This window comes from Gopherus evgoodei, chromosome 6 (genome assembly GCF_007399415.2).
Source record: "Gopherus evgoodei ecotype Sinaloan lineage chromosome 6, rGopEvg1_v1.p, whole genome shotgun sequence".
NCBI classification, from domain to species: domain Eukaryota; kingdom Metazoa; phylum Chordata; order Testudines; family Testudinidae; genus Gopherus; species Gopherus evgoodei.
Window position 1 is genome coordinate 93,841,088 of NC_044327.1, and position 19,333 is coordinate 93,860,420.

At 44.9% G+C, this 19,333-nt stretch overlaps 1 protein-coding gene across 1 annotated transcript in view; it reads right to left on the reverse strand.

Moving 5' to 3' along the window:
• The window catches only part of MAST4 (microtubule associated serine/threonine kinase family member 4), a 342,363-nt gene extending 341,329 nt beyond the window's left edge, over window positions 1–1,034 (reverse strand). Inside the window, exon 1 of the mRNA XM_030566014.1 lies at window positions 894–1,034. The gene's annotated coding sequence lies outside the window, so the exon portion shown is untranslated. The remainder of the gene's footprint in view (window positions 1–893) is intronic.
• Between the last annotated feature and the right edge of the window lie 18,299 nt (window positions 1,035–19,333).

Here is a 19,333-nt window from a genome sequence, read left to right on the forward strand (position 1 = left end):
TAGCTGCAACTATAGCTTTTGGTTAAAAAAAATTGTACAAGAAAAAGATCGGAGTGCAGCACACTCTGAAGAAATGCTTCCACTGACTGAAGCAAAACACACAATATATCTCCACCACAAAATAAACCCCTCTCCTAAAACAGGTGATAACCTCTGACTGGCCAAGAGCAGTTCACAACAAACAAGACAACAAGCTTAATCGTACTGGCTCAATCTGTGCAAGAAACTAGATCTCCATTTTAAAAGGAGATTTGTAAGAGGTATGTTTGATGGAATCGAGAAAGCAATAGATCCTTCAGCCAAGAAGGCTGACCCACTCAAATCTCTTCATGAAGACATCACTGACAGAAGCAAATGAATGCAACACAGGGTAGAATACTACCATACACTCTACTCACGTAAAATTACTGTTTCTGAAGCAGCTAAATATGATCACCAAACTACCACAGAGCTTAATACAAAACCATCCATAAATGAGTTTGGAAAGACAATCATTTCTATATCAAGAAAGGTTATAGGAAAAAAAAAAATTCCAGCTGAGTTCCTGAAACACAGAAGGTAAGTTGTGCTTAAACATCGGCATGATGTTTTGGTTGCATGCTTGAGGGAAAGAGGATGAGACATGAAGGATGGCAACCTCAGAACGTTGGATTAAAAAAAAAAAAAAGAGATAGTAGTTGCAGTCACTCCAACAGAGGAATTTCTCTCCTTACTGTTGCTGACAAGGCATTTGTCTGGGTCATTCTCAAAAGATTGCAAGTTCTTGCTTAACATACACACACACATATATATACATATACACACATATATATACATATACACATATATATATACACACACACACACACACACACACACAGTGCAGCTTCCATGCCAGCAGATCAACTACCAACCTGGTCTTCGCACTAAGGCAACTGCAAGAAAAAAAAGCATCAAGAACGAAGAAAAACTCTCTATATGGCCTTCATAGATCTTACAAAGACTCTTATTCTAGTTAGCAGAAAGGGTCTTTCCAATTGCTACAGAGACTTGGTTACTCCCCATGCCTCCTCAGTCTGATTCAGTCCTTCCACAATGGCAAAAAGGCTACAATCCAGTATGATGGTGATCAATCTGACAGCTTTGAAGTCTGAAGTGGCACCAAATATGGATATGTTTTGGCACCAAAACTCTTTGGTATAGTCTTCTATCTGCTGCTTTGTCATGCTCTCTCATTTAGCACTGAGGTTATACATCTCCATACAAGGCCAGACGGGAAAAAAAATTCAACATGGCACATCCAAGAACAAAAAAGGATAGTCAAACACTTGCTGATAAGAGAACTTCTTTTCACTGACAACAGAACCAATGTTCACTGAACAAATCAGTAGGGATTTAGAGCTGTAATAACGCAAGCTTCCTTACTGCTAAAGGAAGCACCCAACCAAAAAAAGTGAGCAGAGAAACTTAGTAAATATATGTTTGCGCTGCTGAAGCAGTGTGTGATGTCAATATAATTTAGAAGTATCTGCAGTAGGGCTGAGTAAGATTTTTTTTGTTGAGTAAGCAAGTTTTTATAAAAGGAGCAACTTGACTTCACTCCAGGCACAAAGGATAGCTTGGAAAAAGGAACAAACACAAGAGTGAGGAGGAAACAGAAGAAGTAGTGACAAGGCTGGATTTGTCCAGTGAAAGGGAATGACAGTATTAGGGTAAATGAAGTTTTTGTTACTTTCTCAAATGTCAAGCTCATTTGGGTGTGACTGATCACAGGTTTTGTGGCTGTGTTTGGTGCTCTAGCTGGCTGAGTCAGGAAGGTTAACAGAAGTCACAATCAGTATTCTTCCCCCAAGCAGAAAAAAGCAATTTGCCGCAACCAATGTCTCCAGCAGCCTGATCTCCAGTTTTCAAAAGGTCTGCTCTTGATGCTCCCCATCCATCAGCACACAGGTATGCTTAGTGGCAGGCAGAATTAAAGCTTCAAGAGATATCTGGACCAATGCTCGCTCCCACTCAGTAGTGGGGAGAAATCAAAAAGTTGCTGTGTTGCCTCCTCTGCAACGACTGCCTACACCATACATTCTTCATCTATGTTGGTACAGCACCTAGCACAACGGTGTCCTGGTCCATGACTGGGGTTCCTATGGGCTACACCAGTGGTCAGCAACCTGTGGCACGCGGTTCACCAGGGTAAGAACCCTGGCAGGCTGGACCAGTTTGTTTACCTTCCGCCTCCACAGGTTCGGCCAATCCCAGCTCCCACTGGCCACAGTTTGCCACTCCAGGACAATGGGGGCTGCAGGAAGCGGTGCAGGCCGAGGGATGTGCTGGCCGTGGCTTCCTGCCGCTCCCATTGGCCCAGAGCGGCGAACCGCAGCCAGTGGGAATCACTATTGGCCAAACCCGCAGAAGCGGCAGGTAAACAAACTGATCCGGCCCACCAGGGTGCTTACCTTGGCGAGCCGCGTGCTAGAGGTTGCCGACCCCTGGGCTACACCAATACAAAACCAATCAATCATTCATCTCTGCTTATTTCAGCTCAGGCCAAGCACAGAGACTGGAGGATTGTGAAAATACGGCAAGCACATACAGAGGTTTGTCTCTCTCGAGGTGGACACAGATGTGTGTTCCTGGTCTTTTGTTCTATCCTATTCCTCCCTATTTTGTCTTCACTTGCCATCATTGCCAAAAAACTGTCCATTCAACTTTCAAGCAAAATTCTGATTACATGAAATTTCAGGCTGCAAGTGGATTGTGCATACAAATCTGCAAGAAATTAGTACTCTCACTGTCATCAGAAATGAATTTTTATGGACAGATATTATGTAAAAATGAATGGGGAATTTGCATGCAAGCATTTTGAGAGGAATATTTTTCCTGTTCATCAGCCCTAATCTTGGTACTTCTTCATTACAAAGCTAATTTATGCATGAACATGAAATATACAGTCAAACGTGGAGGACTTTCACATAACATTCAAAGTCTGCATAAAAATTAACAGCATAATTGTGGTTTGCAACACGTCTCTATGCTTACACCCTGATTATGTTTATGAGAAAGTACAAAACAATCAACTATGAATAGTCTTGAAAGGATTAGATTTTTACCAGTAAATGTCAAACACAAACCAACACAATATTTCCATCAATAATTTACAAAACAGGCAGAGAAAGAAAAATGCTGCTTGAGAACTCAGTTTAATTTAAAGGATATTCACTTTGTATATTTTGACATGTGATGTCAACAATTAGACATTTATTACTGTTGAAACAAACTTTTATATCAGTTTCTATTGTCACGAAATAATTTCTGACCCCCAATAATTTCACACAACTGTGAAAATTTAAATATAAAAAATTAAAAAATGCTTTAAAATATTTATCTATCAATTTTAAAATAAAAAATGAATTCCACCAACTCTAACTAGGTAGAAGCCACTCAAATTAATGGAAAAACCAGTGATAACAAAAGAAGCTAATTAATTTAAAAAAATAGTGAAAACACAGTTTCTCAAAAGATATTAATTGCTACTTTACAAGGATTTATCATCAAGATTGTAAAACTATTATATAACTTAACTGATCTATAGGTAACATATATGATAATATGGATGGAAGTGATCAGAATCTGATAGACTTCAAGATTGTAAGGAAAAGAGGACATGAGAACAGCAGAACAAGGACACTTGACTTCAGAAAGGCAGATTTCAACCAACTCAGAGACATATTAGAGAAGGTTCCATTGAAAGACCAATTAGGAAGAAGAGTCAAAGGGGGATGGCAGTTACTAAAAGACTTAATACTAAAAGCTTAGCATCAAGCTATTCCCATGCAGAGGAAAGATAAGAAGATCCACAGGAGGCCAATGAGGCTGCACAAGGAGCTTTTTAGCTATCTAAAAACCAAGAGAAATATATATATAGAGAATGGAAGGAGGGGCATGTCACCAAGTAAGTATACATGTCAATAGTGCAAGCGTGTAGGGACCAAAAAAAAAAAAAAAACTAAATCAGGAAAGCCACGGCAAAAAATGGAGTTACAACTGGCAAGAAATGTTAGAGAAAACAAGAATGGATTCTTCAAAAACGTGTCATATTAAAAAAAGATAGCTCAAGGATGGTGTGCATCCGCTGCTCAAATATAGATGGTGAGCTGGCAATGGAAGGCAAAGCTGCTCAATACCTACTTTGCTTTAGTCTTATAAAAAATAATGTGATCGGACTACCACCAAAGTTACAATAGACAATAAAGGGGAAGGAATGCAGCTTGAGATAAGTAAAGAACACGTCAGATCTTCTGACCAATTTGAATGAATTCAAATCAGCGAGGCCAAATGCTATTCATGTCCAAATCTGAAGATATTAGCTGAAGAAATCTCAGAGCCACTGGCAATAATATTTGTAAACTCATGGATGACAGAAGACGTCCCAGAAGACCTGGAAAACTACAAACTAGTCAGCCTGACTTCAGGGAAGCTACTGCAACGTATACAACATTCAATTAGTGAATACCTGGAGGATGAAGGGGTAATCACTAGCAGCCAGTATGGATTTACTAAAAGCAAATCATGACAAATCAGTTTGATTTCCTTCTTTGACAGAGTAACTGATTTGGTGGACAGAGGGAATGAGGTGGACACAATATACCTGGACTTTAACAAGGCTTTTGACACAGTCCCACATGACATTCTGATAGGTAAGCTGGAGAAATGCGGGCTCGGCAGAAATGCCATTAAGTGGATACAGAACTGGTTAAACAGCAGCAATGAAAAAGTAACTATTAAAGGAATAATGTCAGATTAGAGCAGTGGTTCCCAAAACTTTAACAACCTGTGAACCCCTGTCACTAAAATGTCAAGTCTCGCGAACCCTCTCCTAAAAATGAATATTTCCAGGGATTTTCTCCTTTACTTGAGTATAAATTATAAAAGCAGTGATCTTGGAAATATAAAATTTGTTTTTATGACATGCTTATTACCCACTATTTATTATTAATTATTATTTATCTCAGTATTTTTATTACATTATGAAAACGGCAACACTCTTCCAAGATCTCACTTTCATAGCTTGCGTCACTTTGAATAAGCCTGTTATAAGACAAGGCTCCTATGTTTCATCAAGGAGTATCAGATTTGAAACATCATGAAGGTATTTAAGAAGCCAACTCAAAGAGTTCCTCCTACACAAGCATTCAGGTCTTGAGTAGTCCAGGCAAACAACACTCATTACAACAAAGGGTAAACTTGTTATTCATAATAATTTTTAAACACAAAACTAGCTGCTTATTTAATTTTAAAAACAGCAAAAAATATCCATGTCATGATATAAACCCCCACTCTGAACCTTAGCGTCCAAAAGATGGGGTACCAGCATGAATTCCTCTAAGCTCAATTACCAGCTTAGTACTTGTAGCGCTGCCACCAACCAGGAATTCCAGTGCCTGGTACACTCTGGTCCCCCCAAAACCTTGCCCGGGGACCCCCAAGACCCAGACCCTCTGGATCTTAACACAAGGAAAGTAAACCCTTTCCCTCACCGTTACCTCTCCCAGGCTTCCCCTCCCTGGGTTATCCTGGAAGATTACTGTGATTCAAACTCCTTGAATCTTAAAACAGAGAGGAAAATCCACCTTCCCCTCTCCTTCTCTCTCCCCCTCCCAGACTCTCCCTGAGAGAGAAAGTAATCCTAACACAGAGAGAAAATTAACCTCTCTCTCCCCCTTCCCTCCTTTCTCCTCACTAATTCCCTGGTGAATCCAGACCCAGTTCCCTGGGGTCTCACCAGAATAAAAAAACAATCAGGTTCTTAAACAAGAAAAGCTTTTAATTAAAGAAAGAAAAAAAAACAGTAAAAATTATCTTTGTAAATTTAAGATGGAATACGTTACAGGGTCTTTCAGCTATAGACACTGGGAATACTCTCCCAGCCTAAGTATACAAGTACAAATTAAAATCCTTTCAGCAAAATACACATTTGAACTCCTTCCAGCCAAATACACATTTGCAAATAAAGAAGACAAACATAAGCCTAACTCGCCTTATCTACCTAGTACTTACAATTCTGAGCACATAAGAGCCTGTATCAGAGAGATTGGAGAGAAACCTAGTTGCACGTTTGGTCCCTCTGAGCCGCCACAGAGAACAACCACCAAACACTAACAGCACACACAAACTTCCCTCCCTCAAGATTTGAAAGTATCCTGTCCCCTGACTGGTCCTCTGGTCAGGCGACAGCCAGGCTCACTGAACTTGTTAACCCTTTACAGTCAAAAGAGACAGGAAGTATGCCTGTTCTATTAAACCCTTAACTATCTGTTTATGACAATCCACCTCCCTTTCCATTTCTTATAAGAAGTCTTGAAGTTTAAATCTCCTCAGTGTGATGGATCTTCTTAGCTCTCGGAAGTCCACGGGTTCTGGGCTGCTCGCCCCTTGCTGCCCGGGGTCCCTAGGAACAGCTGTGCCTGCCATTAGGGATTCCCCCCCCCCAAGAACCCCCTCTAACGTTTCGTTTGGGAACCACTGGATTAGGCCTCTCTCTAATGGTCTGAAATGGGGTTCCACAGGGATCTGTTCTGGGTCTTGTGTTGTTACACATCTTTATAAATTACCTGGATGTAGGAATAGAGAGCATACTGAACCAATTTGCAGATAACACAAAGCTGAGTGGGTTGCTACCACTTTGAAGGATGGAGCTAAAATTCCAAAGGATCTTGATAAATCGGAGGACTGGGCTATAAAAACAAAATTAATGTAAGATGCCATACTTAGGGAAGAAAAACCTAATGCACAAATACAGAATGGGGAAGTTGTGGTGGATCACAACCTCAACATGAGTCAACAAGGTGATGCTGTTGCAAGGAAAAGCACATGCAATTTTAAGTTGCATTAACAGAAGCATAGTATGCTAAGGAGAGTGCCACTATATTTGACCCTGGTTAGGCCTCAGCTGGACTACTGTCTCAATTTTGGTCACTAATGTATAGAAAGGATGTAAAGAACCTGGAAAGGTTCCAGATGCAAGTTACAAAGATGCTCAAAAGGACAGAATGCAAGATATATGAGCAAAGGCTGAAGGAACTGGAGTATGGTCTAGTTTGGAAAACAGGAGACTGAGGGGGGGACATAACTGTTTTCAAATACTTGAAAGGCTGCCATAAAAAAAGATGGAGAAAAGTTGTCCTCTCTTGCCATAGAGGGCAGGATAAGAGGCAATGGATTCAAACTACAGCAGAGCAGATTTAGATTAAATCTCAGGAAAAACTTCCTAACAGTAAGGACAGTAGGACAATAGAACAGACTGCCTCGGGAGATTGTGGAAGCGCCCTCAATGGAGATTTTCAAAAAGAGAGACTCGATAGCCATCTGGGTTGGATGGTTTAGATCCAACAAATTCTGCATCTTGGCAGGAGGTTATACTAGATGACCCTGGCAGTCCCTTCTAACCCTATGGTTCCTTGATACAATATCATCTACTTTTACCTCAAATGAACAGCATACTATTTATTCAGTGTGTTCTCAAAGCTAATTTTTGCTTCAAGCAGTGTAACATTTTATACAGCAACAGAAGATGTGTGGAACAATACCAAAAAGCATAAAAATCCAGAGTGGCATCTTTTGGCTCTGTCTAATTGATAAGCTACAGATAAAAGTCATTCTGCACTAGTGGGCACAACAAAAATATTTGTTACAGAATGAGATTTAAAAAAACAAATGACACCCAGGAGAGATGGGTGCATGAACACATTTGAAAGCACTTGAAATGATAACTAAGGCTGCGAGTCTGTCATGGATTCTGTGACCACACTAAGCACATTAATTCGGCGGTGTGTGTCCATGGTCTGAGGCTAGCGTCGATTTCCGGAGCGTTACACTGTGGGCAGCTATTCCGTAGCTATCCCATAGTTCCCGCAGTCTCCCCTGCCCCTTGGAATTCTGGGTTGAGAGCCCAGCGGCTGATGGGGCAAAAATCATTGTCGCGGGTTGTTCTGGGTAAATGTTGTCAGTCATTCCTTCCTCCAGGAAAGCAATAGCAGACAATCTTTTCACGCCCTTTTGCCCTGGATTGCCTTGGCAGATGCCATAGCACAGCAACCATGGAGCCCGTTCAGCTTTTTTTTAGTTACCGTATGTGTACTGGATGCTGCGGACAGAGGCGATACTCCAGCGCTACACAGCAGCATTCATTTGCTTTTGCATGATAGCAGAGATGGTTACCAGTCGTTCTGTACAGTCTGCTGCCAGTGTAATTTGGCAATGAGATGATGGTTATTTGTCCTTCTGTGCTCTCTGCTGCTATCATGGGTGCCCCTGGCTAAGATCGGCCGGGGGCGCAAAAGCAAAACTGGGAATGACTCCCCAAGTCAATCCCTCCTTTATGGTTTCTAAAAATAGAGTCAGTCCTGCCTAGAATATGGGGCAAATGTACTAGAGAAGCAGTGTATCAGAGAGCACAGCTGCTCCATGTCGGATCCCGCAGAAATGATGAGCTACATGCCATTCACGGAGGGTGCCCCTGCAACAACCCCACCAGTTGCTTCCCTTCTCCCCAAACCTTCCTGGGCTACCATGGCAGTGTCCCACCCATTTGTGTCATGAAGTTATAAAGAAAGAATGCAGGAATAAGAAACACTGACTTGTTAGTAAGATAAAATGAGGGGGAGGCAGCCTCCCTGTGCTATGACAGTCCAGGCAGGACATTAAGCAGTGTGGAGGAGAGGAGCCCAGCATGCCGCTGCTATGATAGTCCAAGCAGGACAGAATCTTTTCTTTACACAGGAAAGGGAGGGGGCTGATGGAGCTCAGCCCCCACTTGCTATGATGAAGACGGTTACCAGCCGTTCTGTCCCATCTACTGGGAATCACCAGGAATCATTCCTATTTTTACCCAGGCGCCCCTGCGGCCAGACAGGAGTATTCAGCAATTATCAAGCATGTACTGTCTGCCACTGGGGAGGGAAGAGGAGTGGATTCTGCTCTTTACTGCCGCAGCATTGCGTCTACCAGCAGCATTCAGTAGACATAGGGTGACATTGAAAAAAGTCAAGAAACTATTTTTTCCCCTTATCTTTCACGTGGTGGGGGGGAGGGGGTACATTGACGAGCTATTCCCTGAACCACGCTGGACAATGTGTTTGAACCTACAGGCATTGGGAGCTCAGCCAAGAATGCAAATACTTTTCGGAGACTGCTGGCGACTGTGAGATAGCTGGAGTCCTTAGTATCCCCTCCCTCTCTCCATGAGCGTCCATTTGAGTCTCTGGCTTTCCATTACACTTGTCACACAGCACTGTGTAGCCTGGAGATTTTTTTTCAAACGCTTTGGCATTTCGTCTTCTGTAACGGAGCTCTGATACAACAGATTTGTTTCCCCATACAGTGATCAGATCTAGTATCTCCCGTACGGTCCATGCTGGAGCTCTTTTTGGATTTGGGACTGCATCGCCACCCGTACTGATCAGAGCTCCACGCTGGGCAAACAGGAAATGTAATTTAAAAGTTCGCGGGGCTTTTCCTGTTTACCTGGCCACTGCATCCGAGCTGAGATTGCTGTTCAGAGCGGCCACAGTGGTGCACTGTGGGATACTGCCCGGAGGCCAATACCGTCGATTTGCAGCCACACTAACCCTAATCCGATATGGTAATACCAATTTTAGCGCTACTCCTCTTGTCAGGGAGGAGTACAGAAACCGATTTAAAGACCCTTTATATCGATATAAAGGGCCCTTAGTGTGGATGGGTACAGCGTTAAATTGGTTTAATGCTGCTAAAATCGGTTTAAACGTATAGGGTAGACCAGGCCTCACATACACATCTCCTTTCTCTCCCCTCCCACCCTCACTCACTCTCTTGTATTTACCATGCAAACTAAATCATCACATTTTGTGGTAACCCCTCCCTCAAGCCAAGGATGCTGAACTGTGTTCCCTTGGGATTCAGTCAATGCCACTCATCTCCACAGCCCTTGGAGCTGCTCCTGCCAGCCCAAGGAGCATAGAACCCAAAATTCTTTCCTATAAAAAGTACACATCATGCCAGCCAAAGAGAGTAAGATTTAAAGCCAAGACTGGTAATAACATATGATTTTCTTTTCTCCATTTTTGAGGGAAATACAGCTTGCTTGCATTCTATAAATGCTTATAAGAAAATAAGTGATTGGTATGTGTTTAATATTAAACTAAAAATGCTAGCACTACAAATCAGTCAACTAGATAGAGACAAGTATCAGAGGAGTAGCCATGTTAGTCTGGATCTGAAAAAGCGACAAAGAGTCCTGTGGCACCTTATAGACTGTTTAGTAGGCTCTTCAGGTGCCGAAAGAGGAAAAGCCTCTTCAACAGAGATTTGCATGGCTGCCCACTGGCTTCTGACCACACCTTTGCCCAACAGGATAGGTTTGTAGATACAGCGTTTGCAGAAGGATATTACACTCAAATGATAGTTCAACCACAGGTTGCTGGTTTCATGCAAACATTTTCCTTCTGGTTTGGTCTGCATTGGTTCTCATCTATCATTTTCACTTAGTTTCAGATTGAAACAAATCAAAAATCTTAAAGGACCACTCCACTAAAGAGCTGAATTTTGTCTACTTCCATACAGAAAAGTAAAAGACGGTTACTCATCTTTGTAACTGTTCTTCTTCAAGATGTGTTGCTCATATCCATTCTAATTAGGTGTGCGTGTGCCGCGTGCACGCTCGGAAGATTTTTACCCTAGCAACACTCGGTGAGTAGGCTGGGTCGCCCTCTGGAGTGGCGCCGCTATAACGCTGGATATATACCCCTGCCGACCCAATGGCCCTTCAGTTCCTTCTTGCTGGCTACTCCGACAGTGGGGAAGGAGGGCGGGTTTGGAATGGGTATGAGCAACACATCTCGAAGAACAACAGTTACAAAAGTGAGTAACCATCTTTTCTTCTTTGAGTGCTTGCTCATATCGATTCCAATTAGGTGATTCTCAAGCCTTACCTAGGCAGTGGGGTCAGAGTGAGATGTTGCAGAATGCAAAACTGCTGAGCCAAAGGCTGCATCGTCTCTGGACTGCTGAACCAATGCGTAATGTGAGGCAAAGGTGTGAATCGATGACCAGGTAGCAGCCCAACATATTTCCTGGATGGGGACATGGGCCAGGAAAGCAGCAGATGAGGCTTGCACCCAAGTAGAATGGGCGGTGAGATGGCTAGCCGGAATGTGAGCCAATTCATAGCATGATCGGATGCAGGATGTCACCCAAGATGAAATTCTTTGGGAAGAGACAGGCATGCCTTTCATCCGGTCTACAAAAAGCTGAGGCGAACGTTGGAAGGGTCTGGTCCTCTCGATATAAAAATCGAGAGCCCTGCGGACATCTAAGGTATGTAGTAGTTGTTCCCGACGCGATGAGTGCAGCTTCAGGAAAAAAAAAGACTGGGAGAAAGATGTCTTGATTGACATGAAAAGCACACACCACCTTAGGGAGGGAAGAGGGTGCGGTCGCAGCTGTACCTTCTCCTTGTGGAATACCGTATACGGGGGATCCGCTGGCAAAGCCCGAAGCTCCGATACTCGTCTTGCCGAGGTGATAGCAACAAGGAAGGCTGTCTTCCAGGACAGGTACAGCAGCGAGCAGGTGGCCAGAGGCTCAAAAGGAGCATCCATAAGCTTGGCTAGCACCGGTTTAGATCCCAGGTAGGGGTCGGGCGTCTGACTTTAGGGTACAACCTCTCCAATCCCTTAAGGAACCTGGAAACTATGGGGTGAGAAAAGATTCAACTGCCGCTTTCCCCCAGGTGGAAGGCGGAAATAGCTGCCAAATGCACCTTTATAGAAAAGATCGCCAGGCTCTGTTCTTTCAGGGACCATAGGTAATCCAGGACAGTGGGGACAGATACCTGTCCGAGGACTAAGTTACTCTGAGCGCACCAGTAGGAAAAACGCTTCTACTTGGCGAGATATGTCGTCCTCGTGGAAGGCTTCCTACTGCCCAAGAGCACCTGTTGGACCGAGGCAGAGCAACGCAACTCAGACTGGCTCAACCACACAGCAGCCATGCTGTGAGATGAAGGGATTGCAGGTCCAGATGGTGAAGCCTGCCGAAGTCCTGTGTTATGAGGTCCGGCCAGAGTGGCAGGGAAATCGGGTCTGCCACTGAGAGGTCGAACAACAGGGTGTACCAATGCTGCCTCGGCCATGCTGGAGCAATGAAGATCAGGCAGGCTCTGTCCCTGCGGAGCTTGAGTAGGTCTCTGTGGACGAGCGGAAACGGTGGGAAGGCATAAAGTAGGTGCCTCTTCCACGGGATCAGAAATGCATCTGAGAGGGAGCCCAGGGAGCGTCCTTTGAAGGAGCAGAACACCTGGCATTTCCTGTTCTCTCAAGAGGCAAAGAGGTCTATGTGGGGAAAGCCCCACCTCCAGAAAACAGAATGGATAACGTCCAGGCGTATCGACCACTCGTGAGACAGGAAGGACCTGCTGAGGTGATCTGCCAAAGTGTTCTGGACTCCTGGGAGAAAAGACGCTACCAAATCGATAGAGTGGGCTATGCAAAAGTCCCAGAGGCGAATGGCTTCTTGACAAAGGAGGGAGGAGCATGCTCCGCCCTGCTTGTTTATGTAAATCATGGCTGTTGTGTTGTCCGTGAACACTGATCCACAACGGCCTTGTAGATGGTCTTGAAACACCTGGCATGCTAGATGGACTGCTCTCAGCTTCCTCACGTTGATGTGCAGGGCTAGCTCTTGGGGCAACCAGAGGCCTTGGGTGTGAAGGCTCCCGAGGTGGGCACCCCAACCCAGAGATGATGCGTCTGCGGTTAGGGCCACCGAGGGTTGCGAAAGGCGGAATGGCATCCCTGCACAAACCAGAGAGGATCTAACCACCAAGTGAGGGAGTCGAGAATCTTCCTGGGAATAGTGAGCACCGAATCCAGACTGTGTCTGTGTGGACGGTATATTGAAGCAAGCCAGTTTGGAAGGGACGGAGACGTAGCCTCGCGTACTTGGTCATGAAGGTGCAGGAGGCCATGTGACCTACTAGGCCGAAGAAAGTGCGCACCGACATTGTCGGAAAGGATTGAAGACTTTGAATTATCTAAGCCATCGTCTGAAAATGCGACTGGGGGAGGCAGGCTCTGGCCAGATTGGAGTCCAGAACAGCTCAGATGAAGTCTATTCTCTGCGTGGGTGTCAGAGTAGACTTTTCTGTGTTGATCATGAGGCCTAGGCTCCCGAAGAGGTCTCTGACGATGCACAGGTGCTGTGATACTAGTGACTGGAAAATTCCTCGAATAAGCCAATCGTCGAGATACGGGTAGACGTGTACTTGACAAAGCCGGAGGGAGGCGGCTACTACAGTCATGCATTTGGTGAAGACCCCTGGAGCTGCAGAAAGGCCAAAGGGAAGTACCGTGAACTGAAGTGTTGGTGGTTGACCACAAAGCAGAGGTACTGTCTGTGTGGTGGATAAATGGCGATGTGGAAATAAGTGTCCTTCATATCGAGGGCGTCATACCAGGCTCCCGGATCCAGGGATGGGATGATGGTCCTCAGGGATACCATACGGAACTTCAGCTTTATCAGGAATTTGTTGAGTTCTCGCAGGTCTAGGATCAGTTGTAGACCTCCCTTTGCCTTGGGGATTAAGAAGTAGCGGGAATAGAACCACTTGCCCCTCATGTCTTCTGGCACCTCCTCTGTGGCTCCCAGTTTTAGGAGTGCCTAGACCTCTTGTAAGAGGACTTGTTCATGAGAGGGGTTCCTGAAGAGGGACGGGTAAGGGGGGGGGGAGCTGAAACAAACTGGAGGTGGTATCCCACTTCCACCGTGCGGAGGACCCAATGATCTGAGGTTAGCTGGGACCAGGTAGGGAGGAAATGGAAGAGGCAGTTGAAAAAAGAGGGAGAAGGATCCGGTAGGACAACTGGTGGACCATCCTCGGGCGTCCCATCAAAATTTTGCTTGGGCCCCGTTGGTGGTTTAGGAGGCACTTGACTTTGGGTTCCTTGAGGACCAGACTGCCTCCGCCGATTCCCCCTGCCACACCTAGCATCCTGACGCGGCCTATACTGGTTGTAAGGGCGGTGTGGCTGGGGCCGGAAGGACCTTCGTTGGGTCACTGCCGAGCGCACAGCCAGTGAGCGTATTATGACCCAGTTGTCTTTCAGACTTTGCAAGCTGAGGTTGGTTTTGTCTGAGAAAAGGCCCTGGCCCTCAAAGGGTAAATCCTGAACCGTCTGTTGCAATTCAGGGGGAAGGCCTGAAGCCTGGAGCCAGGAGATACGCCTCATCGTCACTCCTGATGCCAGAGTCCTGGAAGCCGAATCCGCTGCGTCCAGAGAGGCCTGGAGGGAGGTTCTTGCTACCTTTTTACCCTCTTCAAGCAGGGCTGTAAACTCTGGACGGGACTCCTGGGGAAGAAGCTCCGTAAACTTCCCCATGGACACCCACATATTAAAGTTATACCGACTTAGGAGGGCTTGTTGGGTTTGCCACCTTAAGTTGGAGGCCTCCAGCCGAGTATATTTTGCGGTCTAGGAGGTCCATGCGTCTAGCCTCCTTCGTCTTAGGAGCTGATGCTTGCTGGCCATGACGCTCCTGTTTGTTCACCAATTGGACAACCAGAGAGCAGGGAGGTGGGTGAGTGTAGAGATATTCATACCCCTTTGAGGGGACCATATATTTCCTCTCTACTCCCCTAGCTGTAGGTGGAATTGAAGCTGGGGATTGCCAAATGATGTCCGCATTGGCTTGTATAGTGCGCATGAACGGGAGAGCCACTCTAGTGGATGCATCAGCCGATAAGATGTCCACAACTGGGTCCTCTATTTCAGTAACTTCCTCCATCTGCAAGTTCATATTCTGGGCCACCTGCATCAAGAGGTCTTGATGGGCTCAGAGATCGATTGGTGAAGGGCCTGAGGAGGATGTTCCTGCTACTGCCTCATCAGGTGAGGAGGAGGAGGAGGAGAGGTCCAGGACCAACGGGTCCTGAGGTGGGTCGTGCACTTGAGGGGCGTCATTTGCATCAGGTGGAACCTTGGTGACTGTAGAGGAAATTGGAGCCTCGTCCGTGCTCGTAGGGGGGAGGGCGGCTCACTGTCGCCTTTGGTACCCGATGTTCTGACGGGGCCGAGCATTGAGCCACTGATGGGGCACCTTGGGCCTGGTGATATGCCCATGGTGTCCAGAAGGACCAGTGATGAGGCCCTTGTTCGTGGTTTTGTGCCTGCGGATATTGGCTGGGGATGTCAGATTCCCCCTCCTGATAGTAGGATGCACAGCAAGCCTGAGACGAAACTGATGTGTGTCTTGAAGGCCACGGTGGTGCCAATAGACCCTGGGAGGGCACCACTGTTCTTGACGCTCGATCCTGGGGTGGTACCGGGGAATGGTACCGGGAGCAATGGCGGTACCGCAAGCGAGACCAGGACCTTCTACCGTACCAGTGCCGGGGGGTCGACCGGGATCTCGAGTTCCTTCGCCTGGAGTAACTGCGGGATACACGGTACCGAGATTGGTGCTGAGAGCCAGATCGGTACCGGGAGTATCTGTCCAGTGAACGAGATGTTGAACATCGCCGCGAGTGTGACCGGTACCGCGATGGAGAGCGGTGCTGGGACTGCGAGCGGCGCCAGGAGCAGGAACGACATGATTGAGAGCCTCTGCGAGACTGTGATCTGGAATTACGTCTCTCTGGTGGACCGTCGGAAGGAGGCCTTACGAGGGCCGGCTTGCCGATGGATTGAACAACCAGCACCGGCAGTGCCAGGGGTTGAGGACGTATCGGCTCCGTCATAGCAATGAGCTCCCTTGTCGTAGAGAAGGTCTCCGGCGTAGAAGGGAGAACAAGCTCAACCACAACCAGAGCCGGGAAGCTGTCTGGCACCGGACTCAACAGCCCTTGTGGGACCGGACTTGACGGTGCCACGTCAGGTGGAGCTGCAATCTGCGGTGCCAACTTCGACGGTGCCGCAGCAGATGACGGTGCTCGACGAACCATCTTAGACGAGGGTTCCTTCTGCGAGGCCAGAGTCAGAGCACTATGTCGTTTCCCAGTGATCCAGTGCCGAAGAGGCGCTACTTACCGAAGCAGTCTGTTGCGCGCTCGGTACCGATGTTGCAGGACTAAGTGCCAACTTCATGAGGAGCTGCGTCAATCGAAAGTCCCACTCCTTCGTCCTTGGTTTAAATGACTTGCAAATGCGGCACTTGTCAACATGGTGGGATTCCCCTAGGCACTTGGGATTCCCTTAGGCACTTGAGGGGATCCCCTATTGGCATTGGCTTTTGGCACACCGAGCATGGTTTGAATCTCAGTGCCTTGGGCATGGGCCAGCACCGGGGTGGAGGAAAGGGGCTAATCCCCGATCCCCCCTTCAACTATATACACTATGAATAGAAGTACTAACACTAACTATAACTACAAGAACTCGAACTATAAACACAGTAAAGAGCAAAGAACTACGAGAAGGTAAGGATGTGGAGATCAGCAAAGTCGCGCTCCACAGTTCCAACGACCGTGACGGGCGGTAAGAAGGAACTGAAGGACTGATGAATTTTGTCTACTTCCACACAGAAAAGTAATCTATGTTTACATTGTTTCGGCATTAGACCTTTAAAATTGGCCCAGATTTGCCAAAGAGTTTCATGCACCTTAGGAAATCTTTGAAACAATATGGTCTGAGTTTTGACTTTACCAGGAAACCTGGTAAATTTCCTACTATCTGGGAATGGGGATAAATCTGGATGGTTTTCTACACAAGGTTTAATTGCTTATCAGTTACCCTCTTGTTCGACTTGAAGTATGAATCATTGTTAAAAATAGATTTTTGTCAAGCATGTGAAAAAAATAAGACAAGTTGCCTTCTGATTTCATTTCAAGGAAAAGAGCAGCTTCATTACGGATGTCCTTCACCCTGTTCTTCCATTATTTCTCTTGAAGCCAACAAACAGTAATAGGTTGCTATGAAACTGCATACAAACTACAATTAATGGGTTCTGCTTGTCCCTGATCAAGTGTTCATAAACTCCGCTGGAGAAGTAGTTTTGAAACATTTTTCTGCTTATCCCTCACTTCTTACACAGCCAAGGGCTTTAAATCATCATTATTAAATATCTGCCACCTTCAGTTGACTTAAACTTCAAGAGCAAATAATCCAATAATGCTAAGGCCTTATCCACATTATAAGTTTGGACAGAGGCTGGCATGGTTAACATGATTTTCAACCACATCTAACAATTACTAATTCTGAAGCCAGGCCCTATGCTGCTTAGGGGTGCATATATTCACATGCAAGCATGGAACATTTAAATAAAAACAAAAACAAAACAAAAAACTTAGCAAGGGACAGGGAAGCGGCTGTTTTGAAGTTGTTACTAGCATGATTAAGCCAACATGTGGCTGGAGGTTAATTTGGCATTGTATTTGCCATTCTATAATATATTTAAAATCAAACGGAAGAAGAGCCTTAGAATGAAAGTTCAGTTAACATACTGCACTTCTCCAGCGTTTTGATTTACTTAGTTCCATAGCTTAGATAGTGTAAAAGATGCCATAACATGTTACCACTTTGAAATGTTTTACTTTTCATTAAGCAGAACAGTGGTACTTTATTGCAAGACATATTCAGAAGGTAGCACTTATTTTCATTTTGCGACCTCACACTTGTTGCACAATTGGAGAAAAAGGGAAGTTGCCGCTGAATTCAATTTTCACGTGTACAGTGTATCATCAATATGGAGACTGTGGGGAAAGGAATTAATTAAATCAAGACAAACATGTCTGACCTATTTTGCGTTAAAGTACTGAAATTTCTTCCTCTTACATTTTGAAAGTAGGAAAGTCAAAGAAAAGCAAGTTATATATAGCACAGTTTTGTTCATAATATTTATTCATGTGATAAACGTAGCCCCATATACTTACCTAAAAAAATGAGTTGGTTTGACCTTTCTCAAACAAGTTCAGACTAGCTAATGAAGAGGATACGAAGACCAGACTGCTTGTTCTGAATAAAAATTAATGGCTCTTGATGTCGCTACCCTTTAGCATGCTTTAAAATGACAATTAAGTACAAACAAAAAGGCAGAATCTACACTAACGAACGTTTAGCTTGTTTTAAATGGTTATTTCAAAGCAAATCTAATGCTCTGCAGACAATGTGCAATATGCTGTTTACTGAATGGGACAAAATTCCATTTTCATGTAAAGTTAAGTTCAAATTAAACATTAGAACCTTAAAAACTAATGAGCTAGATTCCAGAGCATTCAATAAATTAAGACTCCTAAACACAACTAAGACTACACCTGAATTAGGAGAAGACAACAAACAGGGGGAAAGTTAACTTTGTGCATATGCAGATGAATAGGTTAGGGTGTATTTCAGGTTTTCCATTCTGGAAGAGCTTGGAGGCATAATATGGAACTCAATCACGCTGTACGTTGTTCTCAGATTACTTATACTGGCACAAGTCTAAAAGTAACAGCAGCTGTTAGAGTCATGTGATAGGCAACTTGTTATTTTAATGCATGTACACTAAACAGGATAGCTCTCAGTCTCTTAAATTTTATGTCATCTTGGGTGCTCAGCTGAGAAAATTCACAAATAAAATAGCTGATCATGAGTTCATAACTCAGGGCAGAAAACTGATCCAATCAATGATCATGTCCTCCTTTTTAAATTACTTTAATCAACCTTTATCTATTTAGGAAAGAATATGTACAGATTGACTCAATTACAACTAATAAGGGGAATATGACAACTCTCTATAAGGATTTGTAGACTGTAAAGGAATTATTTATATCTGAGAGTTAAAAGATAGAAAAGACTTAAGTCTTCTTGCCTAGCCATACCGCATTTCTATAATTCTGTTGTCGCACTGGAATCTGCCCCAGGACAGTCCCACAAGCCAAATAGTGTAACGGGGAAGAGTACCAAGGAAGTTATTTTTGTGGTAGTTATCTCTGGGATGTTTGACAATAGAGACCAGCACTCTCTTTGTATTTGCATTTTCATCAAGTTTAGAACATGGGTCTCTCTCTTCCATAATCTCTTGCAGCATTAGGGAATCTCTGCAGCACAGCAGCCACCAGGACAGGCAGACAGCTTATCCAGCCTTGCAGGGAAACTTACCATCACTTTCCTCAAGGTGACGACCTCTGTATCAGAGATGGCATGAGAGAAGACCACCACCTCAGCTGCCATCACCAAGAACTCACTCTGCTCCAGAGCTTCACTAGACCAGGCAATTAGCTAAAGAGAGGAGCACAGCGGGAGGGACAGGAACCAAAAGCCCTGCTCAGCATGAATCCAGAGACCACTCAGCCTTGTGAAGCCATTCATCCTGAAAATAAAGCACCTCTAAGGTTGACTTTCAAGCTACA